At 30.4% G+C, this 14,150-nt stretch overlaps 1 long non-coding RNA gene across 1 annotated transcript; it reads left to right on the forward strand.

Annotated features, from left to right (window-relative positions):
* The first annotated feature begins 9,578 nt into the window (after positions 1-9,578).
* Positions 9,579-13,185, forward strand: LOC145088348 (uncharacterized). Its single transcript, XR_013701082.1, has 3 exons — positions 9,579-9,952; positions 10,765-10,884; positions 12,729-13,185. It is a non-coding gene; the product is annotated as an uncharacterized LOC145088348 (long non-coding RNA).
* Positions 13,186-14,150: the final 965 nt, after the last annotated feature.

Genomic DNA, 14,150 nt, shown 5'->3' on the forward strand with positions numbered 1-14,150 from the left:
AGAGAGAGAGAGAGAGAGAGGATGCGGTCTCTCCCCGTCCAAGAGAGCTTGTATTGTCATGTGTTTCTCTTTCTTTCTAGTAAATTATCGGATTACATATTTTTGTTATCGTTAAATCGTCAAGATCTTATTATTCTGCACAAGCCAATCGTTCGAAACGGGATCCTACAATTGGTATCGGAGTCGTACCTTGAAGATCTAAGAGATTATATCAAGGGAACGAATCTCGATCAACTACTTTTATCTTGAAGATTTTTTGATTTTTTGTATAAAATTTATGAGTTTGCAACTAGAGATTTTAAGATGAGTTTTCAATTTTTGAGTGTTGATTCAAGCTTTCCAAAATAAATGTGACTGCTGTCTCGTTCATGTTTCTGCAAAAAAATATGAGTTCATAAAGATTTTTATTTGCTGTTGGAGAAAAAGAAGAAGGAAGATGATATTTGTTGTCTAAATCATTTGAAGATTTTGCTCTAGGTATCTTTATGCTATGGAATGAAGACACAAAATCTTGGGTTTTGTGGAAAAGATGGTTGTTGAGGAAGATATCAAAGAAATTTTTGAGTTAATGCAACTTGAAGATTTTTATCTTACAAAAATATTGGAGAATACCTCTTTTTGAAGATGTTATCAACATATTTTTTGAGTTCATATCATCTGCATATGAGAAATCATCGAATGTATAAAGCTCTTGTTCTTTATTTGAAGCTGATAGATCTTTACTAATGGACAATATGAAGATGTTTAGAAAATGCATATGTCCTTTACTCCACCATTAACGCAGTACCCATGCTTCCTGACAAATCCCTGTGACAACAGGGGTGGACCTAGGGGAGGTCCATGGTGGCACCAACAACCCTTGATTTTTTCGGCCGCAGTGGAAAATTTTTCTAAAATTTTATTTTTTATACTACCGTGCAACTCTTATTGTGAAATCCTACGTCCGCCCCAAGCAACCCACCCCTCCATACCTTTTTACTTTAAACCAATGCCTTGTCCCTTACTTTTTACCTTTCTCTCTCTTACTTTCTGCAACTTTTTCTCTTTCCCAACAACCCATCTTATCCCCATATGCTTTAGAAAACATTTCTATGAATAATCACAAATTTATAGCCTTTTCAGTATCAAAATTTCAGTAAAAAATGGCTTTTTTCGTCGCCAACCCTCTCATCCTCGGTGCTCAGCATCGCAGACCAAGATTTGACCGAAGCTGAAGACTATTCCTAGGAGTTGTGTGTTGTACCAAAGATATGGATGTAGTCCTCGGATAAGAGATCCTCGCATGAGAGGCCTCTACGGTCCCTCTCAATCCGAGACACCAGAGACATCATATCAAAAACCTCTGTGTTTTTTCCTCGCTAAAGCATATACTGCGGACTTCCTCCGTGTTCTACTCCTCGCAACCTCCCTCTGTCCCATTTTGCCTCGTGAATACCTCATCTCCTCGCTACTCTAATCAACTTACCACTCACTGCAAACCGTCCCATTCACCGGAGACCTCTCTTTTCGGTGGCCACCATCTCTTCAACATCAACTTCTCACGTCCAACCCCTCTTCCTCGCATCTTAAGCCTCTTCAGCCATGCCTACTCCTCGCACCTCCTCTCACCTTCTAAACCCTCTTTCAGCTCACCCTTCTCAAACAACAACCCCCTCTTTTTAGCCCATATTTCTTTTATTTTAACACTTATTTAACCTTTTTATTTATCACCAATTTTTTTAATACCATTTTTATTAGCCTTTTTTCTTACGTAAAACCCCCACAGATACCATTTTTTTAACACCAATTATTTTTTTAAAACCAATTTATTCTTTCATTTTTAAAAAACAATTATTTTTATTAACACCAATTTCTACCATCACCGTAACCCATGATTGGAAGCACTTTTGCGAAGAATGATTTTTATACGACTCAATTTATTGTCTTCACAAAAGAAATTATAATTGGATATTTACTCAAGCTTCTATCTTCACGATGGATTACTTCTTGCTGATTATATTGGAAGAATTTATTATTCTTTGCATAAGGATTGCCCTTTAATCAAGGTCCGTCAACCAACATTCATTGGATCGATGTCATCCATACTGAAGTCAGACATCATATTTTTCTTTGCAAGGCTTGCACCAAAGTTGTGTCTGATCAACAAAGTTGCTTCGCAACCTTCACTATACAAAGATTTTTATGACATATAGCTTTTGATTTCCGGTTGACGAACCATGTGTCTTGAGCAAGTGGACTTTATTTTTGAAGACCACTTCAAGAGTTCCGGCACCGCAGTTTGGGTACATTGGCATTTTTCAGCATAGCATAAATTTTTCATGTAGAGTTATTATCTTTACTTTGGTACTTGTTCAAACAGTTTTCAGCTACAGAATCAGTCGGCTATAGATGACCAGAGAGTATTTATTTCACTCTCATTCTCGTGTTTTATTGATACCCTTCATACATCTAGAGAGAGCATGCAAAGCTCTTGGTATCCAACACTCTCCATCCAAATTTATTTATTTATTTTTGATATCCGGGCATTGGTTATCAAAAATAGGGAGAAAATATTATGTTATTATCCAGATCAGATTTTATGATTGTTATTGGATTTTCAAGACTTCTGAAGACGATGATTTATTTAGTGCTGCGACGTGGCACTGATTTTTGGTTATCTTTGATCAAAATTTTGGCTTCACTATATGTTTCCTAGATCCAAATTATTTATTATTCAGACTCTGCTTTAGGATGTTTCATATTTTTAGCAGGTTATTCTTTTGAAGAATTTTAGGTGTATTATGATTCGAGAACTAGAGATGTTTCAGAATTTTGAAGCCGAAGTGTGACTTGATTATGAGACGTTCAGTTCAGAAGTTATTGTGGTACACTTTTGAAATTGATTAACTTGGTTCACTGATCACATCTATAGATTAGAATCTCACTCTTCAACATCGGAGTTGCTTAACCTTTAGTGATTAGAAGACTTTGAATATAGAGATTTCATTGCCCAATTTCAGAGATCACGGACACTTCAGAGTTTCAGAGACATTTCAGCATTTGGTTCTTATTATGTATCATTTTTATTACCGCACCTGCTAGTTGGTTCCTATGTATTTTAGCCTTTTATCACTGTATTTGTATCCATCATCATTTGAGAGCATTTAGGGAGAGATTGTTGGAGCATGGAAATGCTCTACAAGTTATGAGTGATAGTTAGGTTATTATATTTCCTTTTATAGTTTGTAAGGTACCTCTATCTATAAATAGAGAGGGTGTGGTTATTTATTTACTGTGCACCAAAATGTAGTCTTTCTAGTAAGAGAGAGTAGATGGGGTCTCTCCTCATCCAAGAGAGCTTGTATTGTCATATGTTTCTCTTTCTTTCTAGTAAAATATCAGATTACTCATCTCTTTATGTTTTTCATATTTTTGTTATCGTTAAATCATCTAGATCTTATTATTCCACACAGACTGATCATTTAAAATGGGATCCTACAAAGTCAAATGAACTGACCCAAAGGTACCCCATTCTTGAAATTTTCATTACTTTGTTTTAATTTATTTTTCCTATTCTAACTTATTGAAATAGGTACTCGGGTTTGAATCCAATTTCTATCATTTTGAAGCTAAATATATGTTAATGAGACATACATCCAATGTTAATATGGAAAAAGTGACTTGAGAAGGTAAAGGATGACAACTTACTAGACTGCCTTGTTTTCATATTGTTGTCACATCAACCTTTATGAACATTAATGCATAAAAATAATGCATCTTATCTTATGAGTTTTACATACAACCAATCAATGGAAGTGCCATGTGGCCAATGACTTTGTATATACCATTGTTACCACCAAAGAAAAGATGTATGCCTAGGAAAACAATCATCAAAAGAAAAAAGGATGTGTCTGAAAGAGAGGAAAGTGATAGAAAACACTCAGTAAGAAAGATATAGTTATGACATGTGGCATTTGCAAGGAAAATGGTCGCAACAAAAAATGCAACAAATCACTTCCAAATGAAGGCTCATCAAGCAAAGTAGGAAAAAGAAACAAAATCAAGGTGTAAGAGATAAAGGAAAGGCTCAAGGTCAAGGGGTTCAAAGGCGATCAAAAGGAAGGTTTTCAACCTAATATAGGTCAAGATGAAGGGGTTCAAGGAGTCCCAGATGCGTGGAATCAAGGTCAATACGGTCAACCTGATGTGGGTCAAGATCAATGGGTTGAATGTGTATCAGATGCAGGGTTAAAGATCAAACTGTTAATGCTTTACAAGTTCAAAATGAAGGTGTTCTAAACCATTGGGTTAAGAATATTCAACCTTTATAAGGAGTAAAGTATTCGATCTTGTAGGGTACGCCATCACACCCACCGTACTTCATCAATACACCTTCTAGATGACAACATTGAAAAAATGCCATTGAAGTTCACATTCCTAACCCAACGATCACAATGATGGAAGAAACTAAATGTCTACATTAAAAAAACCCGAAGACCCACTCGTTAACCTTCCTCTCTCCCACAACATTCAAGGTCAATAGTGTCAACCTGATGTGGGTCAAGATCAAAGGGTTGAAGGTATATTAGATGCAGGGTTCAAGATCAATTGTTAATGCTTAACTGGTTTAAAACGAACGTGTTCTAAATCATTGGGTTAAGAATGTTCAACCTTTATAAGGACTAAAGTATTCCATCTTATAGGGTGCGTCATCATACCCAACGTACTTTATCAATACACCTTCTAGATGAAGACATTGAAAAAACGTCATTGAAGTTCACATTCCTAACCCAACGATCATAATGATGAAAGAAACTAACTGTCGACAATAAAACATGAAGACCCACTCGTTAACCTTCCACTCCCCACAACATTCTACGAAAACAACCATGCTAATCAACCAAGATAATATGATCCTTCATCTAAGTCCGCTCCTCAAAGACTTTATGATTTTTAAAAGAGTAAATTACACAAATGGTCCCTATGGTTTGGGGTAATTTCATGTTTGGTCCGTAACTTATATTTTTTAACTCGGAAGGTCCCTACTGTTTGTTTTTGTTGCACGTTTGGTCCCTGCCTTACCTAAAAAGACTACTTTGCATTTGACTTTTTAATTTATTTAAATAAACACACCCCAACCCCAACTCCACTTCCACCTCACCTCACCTTACCTTACATACCTCACTTTATTTAAATAAATTAAAAAAATCAATGACAAAATAATATTTTTAGATAAGACAGGGATCAAGCGCACAACAAAAGCAAATTGTAGGGACCTTCCAGGTTAAAAAAATACGTTAGGGACCAAACGTGCAAATTACCCCAAACCATAGGGACCATTCGTGTAATTTACTCTTTTTAAAATTGACTCTTGCACCTTAAATAAAGACATATATATATGCTCAAACTCCATAAAACCATTTATAAAATCACGACTGCCGATGGATAAAGTTTAACCTTCCAAATGGAAAGTATATAAGTAACTTTCTCCACCACCGATTTTACAGGAATAATTGTGGTTTATGTTGTCCGTAAACTTTTTGTTAGTACAATACAATGAAAATTCATGAAAGAACATAAAAAAGGTCGAATCTTGTTGAGGCTTGTGTTGACCAAATTATCCTTAAAACAAATTCGCCTGCTACCGAATGTTTATTTTATAGGATACAACAATCTGAAGAGATTATTCAAGATCTCCTGAACCTATACTAGGTCAAACTTTACCTCAACTTTGGTGTGTCTAATCTGATACAGAAACACTATATTTATACAACCAAAATCATTACCGTCATGCTACACAAAAATGTGTAACCGACTAAATAAAGACGAGTATTGATTGTTAGAATTTTGGGTTTCAAATTTCACAATAATACTTGGATAATTTCATGGATCATGTATAAGAAATACTTTCCAAAATCTCTTGGGTTATTTGGCAGGAAAAATTGGACTAGGCCTATTTTCTCTATAACAATTATTTTTTGGGGCTTAACCCCTTGGACCTTGCTAAGGCCCCCAAACCCCCCGCGTTCCCGAGTCCCATTAAGTTATCCAAGTGAGCATTTCACACATCCTCTCTCGAAATATAGTGAAAAGATACTTGACTTGCCTCGCATAGAATCCTGACTACACTAAAATATTGATGACTCTAAAATCATCAACATTGATCACATAGATCAAAACCGAAATATGTGTTCAATGCATGTTTAATAATAGAACCCAACCTAATCACATAATTTTCTGTTTGATCGGTGGTGCATTTGTACCCACAAAATTTTCTGTTTGATCGGCACGGAACAAAAGTTTGCACGTAAATTCAGTGAACTCAAATGGCCAAAATCAACGACATCACAAGTCAACAACATTTATACTAGCAAGATATTTGTTTTAGAATATCCAAAGAAAGTGCTTAACCTTTTTTTATGGTTTATTATCTTTGCTGGTTCAAGGTCTTCGGCTTCAAGTAAATTAAAGCCCAGATGCAACGGATTGAAGTAATGACTATTACCATACATATATATGGAGGTGAAAAGTCCATTATCATGACTTATGACTAACAGACTAAGATATATCTTGCTACCTTAACAACATCTCACGCCTATGTATTTTGCCGAAGGGGAACAATAAGAAGTTAGTATTCAAGTAGGAAGGTGCCAAGATTGACTGTTCTTTTTTTTATAATTCGGAATATCATGATTGATAAACATAGCAAAATTAGGAGTTCATGTGAAAGTACAAGTCCACAAAGGAAAAAAGGTAAAGGATAAATGTTCCTTGAGGTATTCGTATTGAAATACTCTACCCAAAAGACGAAGATAAAAGTACGAAGCAAATCTCTTCTTAATTAAGTTGCTCATTTTCAAATAATATTACAAGTCATTGCTTAACTTCTAAGTTTCTTATTATGCTTAATATAAAATTATAGTTTATTTTTGTAATTCAAAAATATGATTTCACCACACCTACTATTTGTTACATATTCTTGGATGTTAAGCATTATTCTCTTTATTTTTAACTAGGTTATAACCCGTGGAAACCACGGGAGATAAGTTAAAAATTTTATATAGACCAAAAAATTTATAATTGTAAAAAAAAAAACATTTGATTATGGATGGTAAATAACTACAATTTTATTTGATAAGTAAAATAAACATAACACTTTAACATAGATTTTGAAATACTTTCTTGAACACAATATTGGATGTTTTACATCCTTATCTAAAATCAATAACTTCAATCCTTCTATGTTCTTTACTCTGGTTAAAGCAACATATAACTGGCCATGTGAGAAAACCGGTTCTCACAAAAACAACCTAACATTATTCAACGATTGGCCCTGACTTTTATTTAGTCATAGCGAAACAAACCGATAGGGGATATTGTCTCATTTTGAACTTGTAAGGAATTTTGTTGTCTGAAGGTGTTAAAGACAACCTTGAAATAAAAACTTGATGTTCAATGTTCTTTCGAGTTAAGACAAGTGTTTTTATGACACGATTACCCAATGACACCACCTGAAATCTAGAAAATTATAGCAAAATATTGATAAAAAATTAGCTGTAAGAAAAATGCACCGTAATCTTGATCATAAGTAATGTTTAATTTATTTGATAAGTAAAATAAACATAACACTTAGATTTTGAAATAGTTTTTTGTACATAGCATTAAAAGTTTTATTAATCATATTATCATCGCTATATTGTACCGAAAAGTTTAAAAGATATATATCTTAAGCATAATATGTTATAAAGCGGTAGTGAAAATTTATTTATCTATCGTCTTTGTAGACATTTTTAAATAATAATTATGTAGTTAAAAAGAGAATAAATATATAATTATATCTTTGTGAGGAAAGACATTTGAAATTTAAAAAAGAAACAACATATTATGATTAAAATAAGGAAATTTGATTAAAAATTATATGATATACATTATTATGAAAATTATATATATATATATATATATATATATATATATATATATATATATATATATATATATATATATATAAAAATGTTACAAAGACGATAGATAAATAAATTTTCACTACCGCTTTATAACATATTATGCCTTAAGATATATATCTTTGATAGTAATAATAAAAATAGTAACTTCGAGTCCATAAAACAAAAAATTCATATAACATTATTCGCAATATTTTTGAGTATTTTTGTTAATTACAATGTTATTTATATATCATATTAAAAATTAGTTTCATATAGTGAGCAATGATCATTAATACGATTAAGAAAAATATTATGAAATTAAAATATTATATATATATATATATATATATATATATATATATATATAATTACAAAATTACCCTTTATCAAACGATTGGTCAAGAATTACCCATACATTCACACACTAAATAAAGGTTTTACATGAACCTAACTCATATATATATATATATATATATATATATATATATATATATATATATATATATATATATATATATATATATATATAAACGTTAATATAAAATCTACTATTTATATATATTTATTGTAAATTACATTTCCCTAAATAAGTTTAACCCTAAAAACATTCATTCTTCCGGTAGATATTCTAGAGGGAAAATGACTCTTGAGGGTAATTAACTTTTGCGTTTGTACTCATTTGGTCCCTTTTCTTTTTTTTGTATTCAATATACCATCGAACTTGTTGTTGGTGTTTACCATAGCCCTTTTAACCGGCTTTTGACCTGTGATAGCCGGTCAAAGGGTTATGGTGAACACAGACAACAAGTTCGATGGTATATTGAGTACAAAAAAAAAAAGGAAAGGGACCAAATGAGAACAAACGCAACAGTTGGTTACCCTCCTGATTCATTTTCCCTTTACTCATTTACAACAAATCTCATATCATCTCCTACTGATATTATGGATTCTAGACAAGTCTACAAACGAGTGGAATCACAAATGCTATGATTTTTGAAATTATTTAGCTTTAAGATCGAACTCATGGGATAAGATACAATATCAATATGTACAATATTATGGTGTATTGTACATATTGATGTTGTATCTTATCCCATGAGTTCGATCTTAAAGCTAAGTAAACTCAAAAATCATAGCATTTGTGATTCCACTCGTTTGTAGACTTGTCTAGAATCCATGATACGATAAATCATTTGATTGGAAATGTAAATGTAGTCATGAAATGTGCCTGCTTAGTCAAAATTCCCCTAATAAATATTCAAGTGCATTACAAAGTTGTACATGTATGAATAATGTCCTTTCGTAGGTTATGTTTTGAAGAGAAGCAAGAATGAATCTCATAAAAGTCATTAATATCAGTAGGAGATGATGTGAGATTTGTTGTAAATGAGTAAAGGGAAAATGAATCAGGAGGGTAACCAATTGTTGCGTTTGTTCTCATTTGGTCCCTTTTCTTTTTTTTTTGTACTCAATATACCATCGAACTTGTTGTCTGTGTTCACCATAACCCTTTGACCGGCTATCACAGGTCAAAAGCCGGTCAAAAGGGCTATGGTAAACACCAACAACAAGTTCGATGGTATATTGAATAAAAAAAAAAAAGAAAAAGGACCAAATGAGTACAAACGCAAAAGTTAATTACCCTCAAGAGTCATTTTCCCTATTCTAGACTCTATCGTTTCTATTTTTTTCTTCCTGAAATCGCATACACCGATTGTTGTGTTCGATTTCTACATTTCAATGTATTGATCTCTTGTAATCGGAGATTTCATCGACTTCGTAGCGGCCTTACAGTGTAGCCACCCCACTACCATAATTTCTTAATAGCATAATCGGGAATAAATATATGTTTGAAATCCAAAATCGAAAGGAATACAAATCCAATTTCGTAATAGTTAGTAGAGCAGAAAGAAAGCGATTTCAGTCCGCTGCTAAAGTTATGAAGAAAAAATGGCGTCGTTATGGTCTGATTTTGGAATATGTTGGCTGTTGGATTTCAACGATGAAGATAGGGCGACGATGAAAAAGAGGTAAAATTACTAATTTCGTTTTTGTAGAAAATGAGATTCAATGTACTCCCTGTATTTATTATTTGAATTTTGATTGTATTTCAAAATTGAATCTTGAATTGTTATTGTTTAAGTGTGAAAATTTGAAAGTTATGCTTCAGAAGTTTCATTTCCGTTCATACATTCTTGCTTGTTCTCTTAAATCTAGGTATTATTTTCAAATAATGAGATTTTAATGTTGGTGCCTACAACAGTGAACATATGATGGGAGTGTAAAATTAGGTTTCCTATTCTCAAATTATGTGAATGAAAATTGTTATGTTTTGGTGTAAGCTTGCTAAGATAAGTAACAAATTAGTGTATTAGGCAAAATTTTAGTGGTATTTTGGTTGAGAGGTGTTATGTAATATGTATGAAATGAAAAAGTTGGTTATTTGAGTATATGTATGTAAGCATATTGAGGAAAGTGGAATGTTGTGTAGGAGACAGTGGAATTTAAAAAAAAAAATATTATATTTATATGAAAGTGGAATGCTATAAGAGACATACAGTTGAAAGAACATTAACATTTTAAGGAATACAAATTAAAATAGTAAAAGTAAAATGTGCTCAATATAACAAGATTTTTTTTCTTTGATTTGTACATGTGTTTGTGTGTTTGTAAGATGTAATGAAAGTATATTGCAATTAGAAAGTATATGAACAAAAAAGTAAAAGAAACAGTTAAATTACATTGTAATATATTTTTCGATATTTTGATAGCATTGTATATTCATACTTTTTATATATATATAAAAAACACGTTTACAATAATGTATGTTTTGTTATTGTAGTAGCAAATCTCTATAATCATAAAGCATGATAGTCTTTATTGAGTCGAGTGTTGAAGTGTATGTTGCATTCAACAACAGCTTAGAGAATCTCACATGATTTCTTTTCACATCTTATGAAAGGTATGTCATTTCCACAAATATATTAAAATCCATCAATCCAGCATAGTAAACAATTATATTATTAAAAGTACAATGGTATACTTAGTATTTAAAGTAACTGCATGAATTATTAATAATTTAATGGAAAAACAAAAGAAAACCATACGCAAGATTACCAATTCATCATATAAAACCATTATTTTTTAACATTTGGTGTCAAAACCTTCATCTTCTCTTCATTTTTTGTTGAAATACACAATGATTTTGTTACATTCATGACATCAAAAACTATCAAACTTACAGTTTTCTCTTTAAAAGTACAATATAAAAGGGCATATTTGTCATTTTTATAATATAAAAGGGCATAGTTGTCATTTTCTAACATAAAAGGGCAGAATTGTCATTTATGATATAAATGGGCAGAATTACCATTTTCTACCTAAATGTTAAGTTAATTTATATTTAACAGTAAAAACATAATCAAAAAATATATAACCGACATAAATTGATAAATGATAGTATTCCTATTAAAATGACATATTTGTCACTTTTATAATATAAAAGGGCACAATTGTCATTTTGTAATATAAAAGGGCAGAATTGCATTTTCTACCTAAAGGATAGCTTGAATTTATATTTGACAGTAAAAAACATAATAAAAAATATAGCCGACAAAAAATAAACAATTGCACCTTTTCTATTAAAAGGGCATATTTGTCATTTTTATAATATAAAAGGTCATAATTGTTATTTTCTAATATAAAAGGGTGGAGTTGTCATTTTCTAATATAAAAGGGCAGAATTGTAAATATTGTTATGTTTTGGTAAAAAAAATTAAAGAATTCAAAATTATTGTTGATTATATGGGATATTGCTGATTTCATTCCTTTATGTAATCTGTTAATTACATATCGGACCTGAATTTACAAAATCACACCAACATAGTTTTAAGTCCCAACAGAAAGTTATTAATTACATATTGGACCCAAAATTTAGAAAATCATAGCAAAATAGTCTTAATTACATATTAAAAGTGTTTTTTATCATTAATCACAACAACATAGTTTCAAAGTATATTGCTATAATTTAAAAAAAATAAAAATAAAAAATGGATAGCAATATAACAACATTTACAGCTGCTTAGTTTTTGGTTATTTTTAATAGTGTTGTAATGTGAGGGGTAAAAGGGTCATTTACATTTTTGATAAAACAGTCGTTTACTTTTCAAAAAGAGTTGCAACTTTATATTTAGTTAGAAAGACAAAAATAACAATGTTTCATAATAAATTGACCAAAATGCCCTTTTCCTAATTTTCTACTGTTTAATATCACAACTGGATGTCATTATGGGTTATAATGTTTTTAAAACATATAAGTCTAATAAATGAACCAAAATACCCTTTCTGCATTTAATCACAACAATATAGTTTCAAAGTATATTGCTATAATTTAAAAAAAAAATTAAAAAATGGTCAACAATATAACATTTACAACTACATAGTTTTCGCCTTATTTTTAATAGTGTTGTAAGGTGAGGGGTAAAGGAGTCATTTACATCCAAAAAGAACTTTCAATTTTTGATAAAACAATCATTTACTTTTCAAAAAGAGTTGCAGCTTTTTAATGAAAAATAAAAATAAAAATTTGGTCTAAACTGTCATATTGGCCAAATGTACTCCAAAATAGTTGCATATAAGAAGATATGTTTTTTTACCGATTTAAATCAAGAACCGCAACAGATACAACATACTTTCGAAGAAAGGTTTTTAGAAAAAAGAAAGACGTTAAAGTATTTCAGAAAAAGGTTATAAATATTGGTTTATGAAGATGAACTAATCTGATTTGTTATGTTGTCTCTTCTACAGAAATAGTATTGTTGAAGATGAGAAAGCACAATAAAACTTGACAATGGGAAGGAATGTGGAGGACGTGTTGATGATATTGAAATATAAATGGAGTCTAAATATTAATTTCAAGTTGCTGATTTTTTGGGATTTCATTGAAATTTTGAAAAGAGTCAAAATAAGATAGGATTTGTTACCAAACAAATCAAACGTGAATTGCTATTGTTTCCAAAAAGCATGGAATTTAAATTTAAATTTAAATGTTATAAGAAACCGAAAAATACAATAAGTTGAAAAAAAATCGGATTACAATTTAATTTTAATGTAATTTAATTTGAATAATAAGAATTATTCATAAAATGACATGTGGCATGTTAGAATGGTAGAAAGGGGACATGTGGCACATTAAAGGTTTTGTTTATTAGAGGAGGTAGATTATAACAACTTTTGAACATATTTATATATTTGTTCAGTTTTACTATTTTTAATAAATATTATATAAAATCTGTTAATTAATGTAAAGACTTTTGATATTAAAGTTTATAAGTTTATCAAATTTTATTGGTTTTTTGTGATGATTTTTGTTTGTTAATGCCTAAAGTTTTGCAAAAAAAAGTATTTTTATTTTTGTCCTTGTAACACACACACATACACAATATATATATATATATATATATATATATATATATATATATATATAGAGAGAGAGAGAGAGAGAGAGAGAAAGAGAGAGCTAGGTTCAAGTATTCTAACTAATTATTGTATATTTATCGTATACAATGAGAATGATAAAGAAAATTTGTTGTTTGATAATATAAATACGTTCAATCTTACATAACTAGTGTTATTAACTCACATTCTAATAGATTAAATCGTTTATAAGGTTATTATACAGTTGTTATTATTATTCTCATTTCTATCAGAATGTTTTTTTGGGTCGTATTCTACGGAATGAAAATGAGTGAAAAACGATGTGTGAGAACAAAAATAAATAATAATTAGCAAGAATACATGAAAATGTCGATATTTTGTAAGGTTTAACGTATTCGCATTGCTAAAAAATTTATTCTCTTATTAATAATTCTCATAGCATACAATATAAATACAATAATTAGTGTGTATATATATATATATATATATATATATATATATATATATATATATATATATATATATATATATATGATTTTAAATTAAAAAAAAAAAACCTTAAGTTTATAAATATTTTATGTTTTTATTTTAAATATGTTTTTCAATTTTAACATGAAAGTCCTTAAAATAATCAGATTTTATCGGTTTTGTCCTTGAAAACCTGAGGTAACATGTGTAAAAATAAAATGAAAATTTTGGTAACTTTTGGTATTTAATGAACAAAAAATCATCACATGGATAAAACCGATAAAATTTGACAAACTTAAGGATTTTTATATCAAAACTTTAAAT

The sequence above is a fragment of the Lactuca serriola genome, chromosome 1, assembly GCF_051521515.1.
Source record: "Lactuca serriola cultivar US96UC23 chromosome 1, Lser_US96UC23_V15, whole genome shotgun sequence".
NCBI lineage: Eukaryota > Viridiplantae > Streptophyta > Magnoliopsida > Asterales > Asteraceae > Lactuca > Lactuca serriola.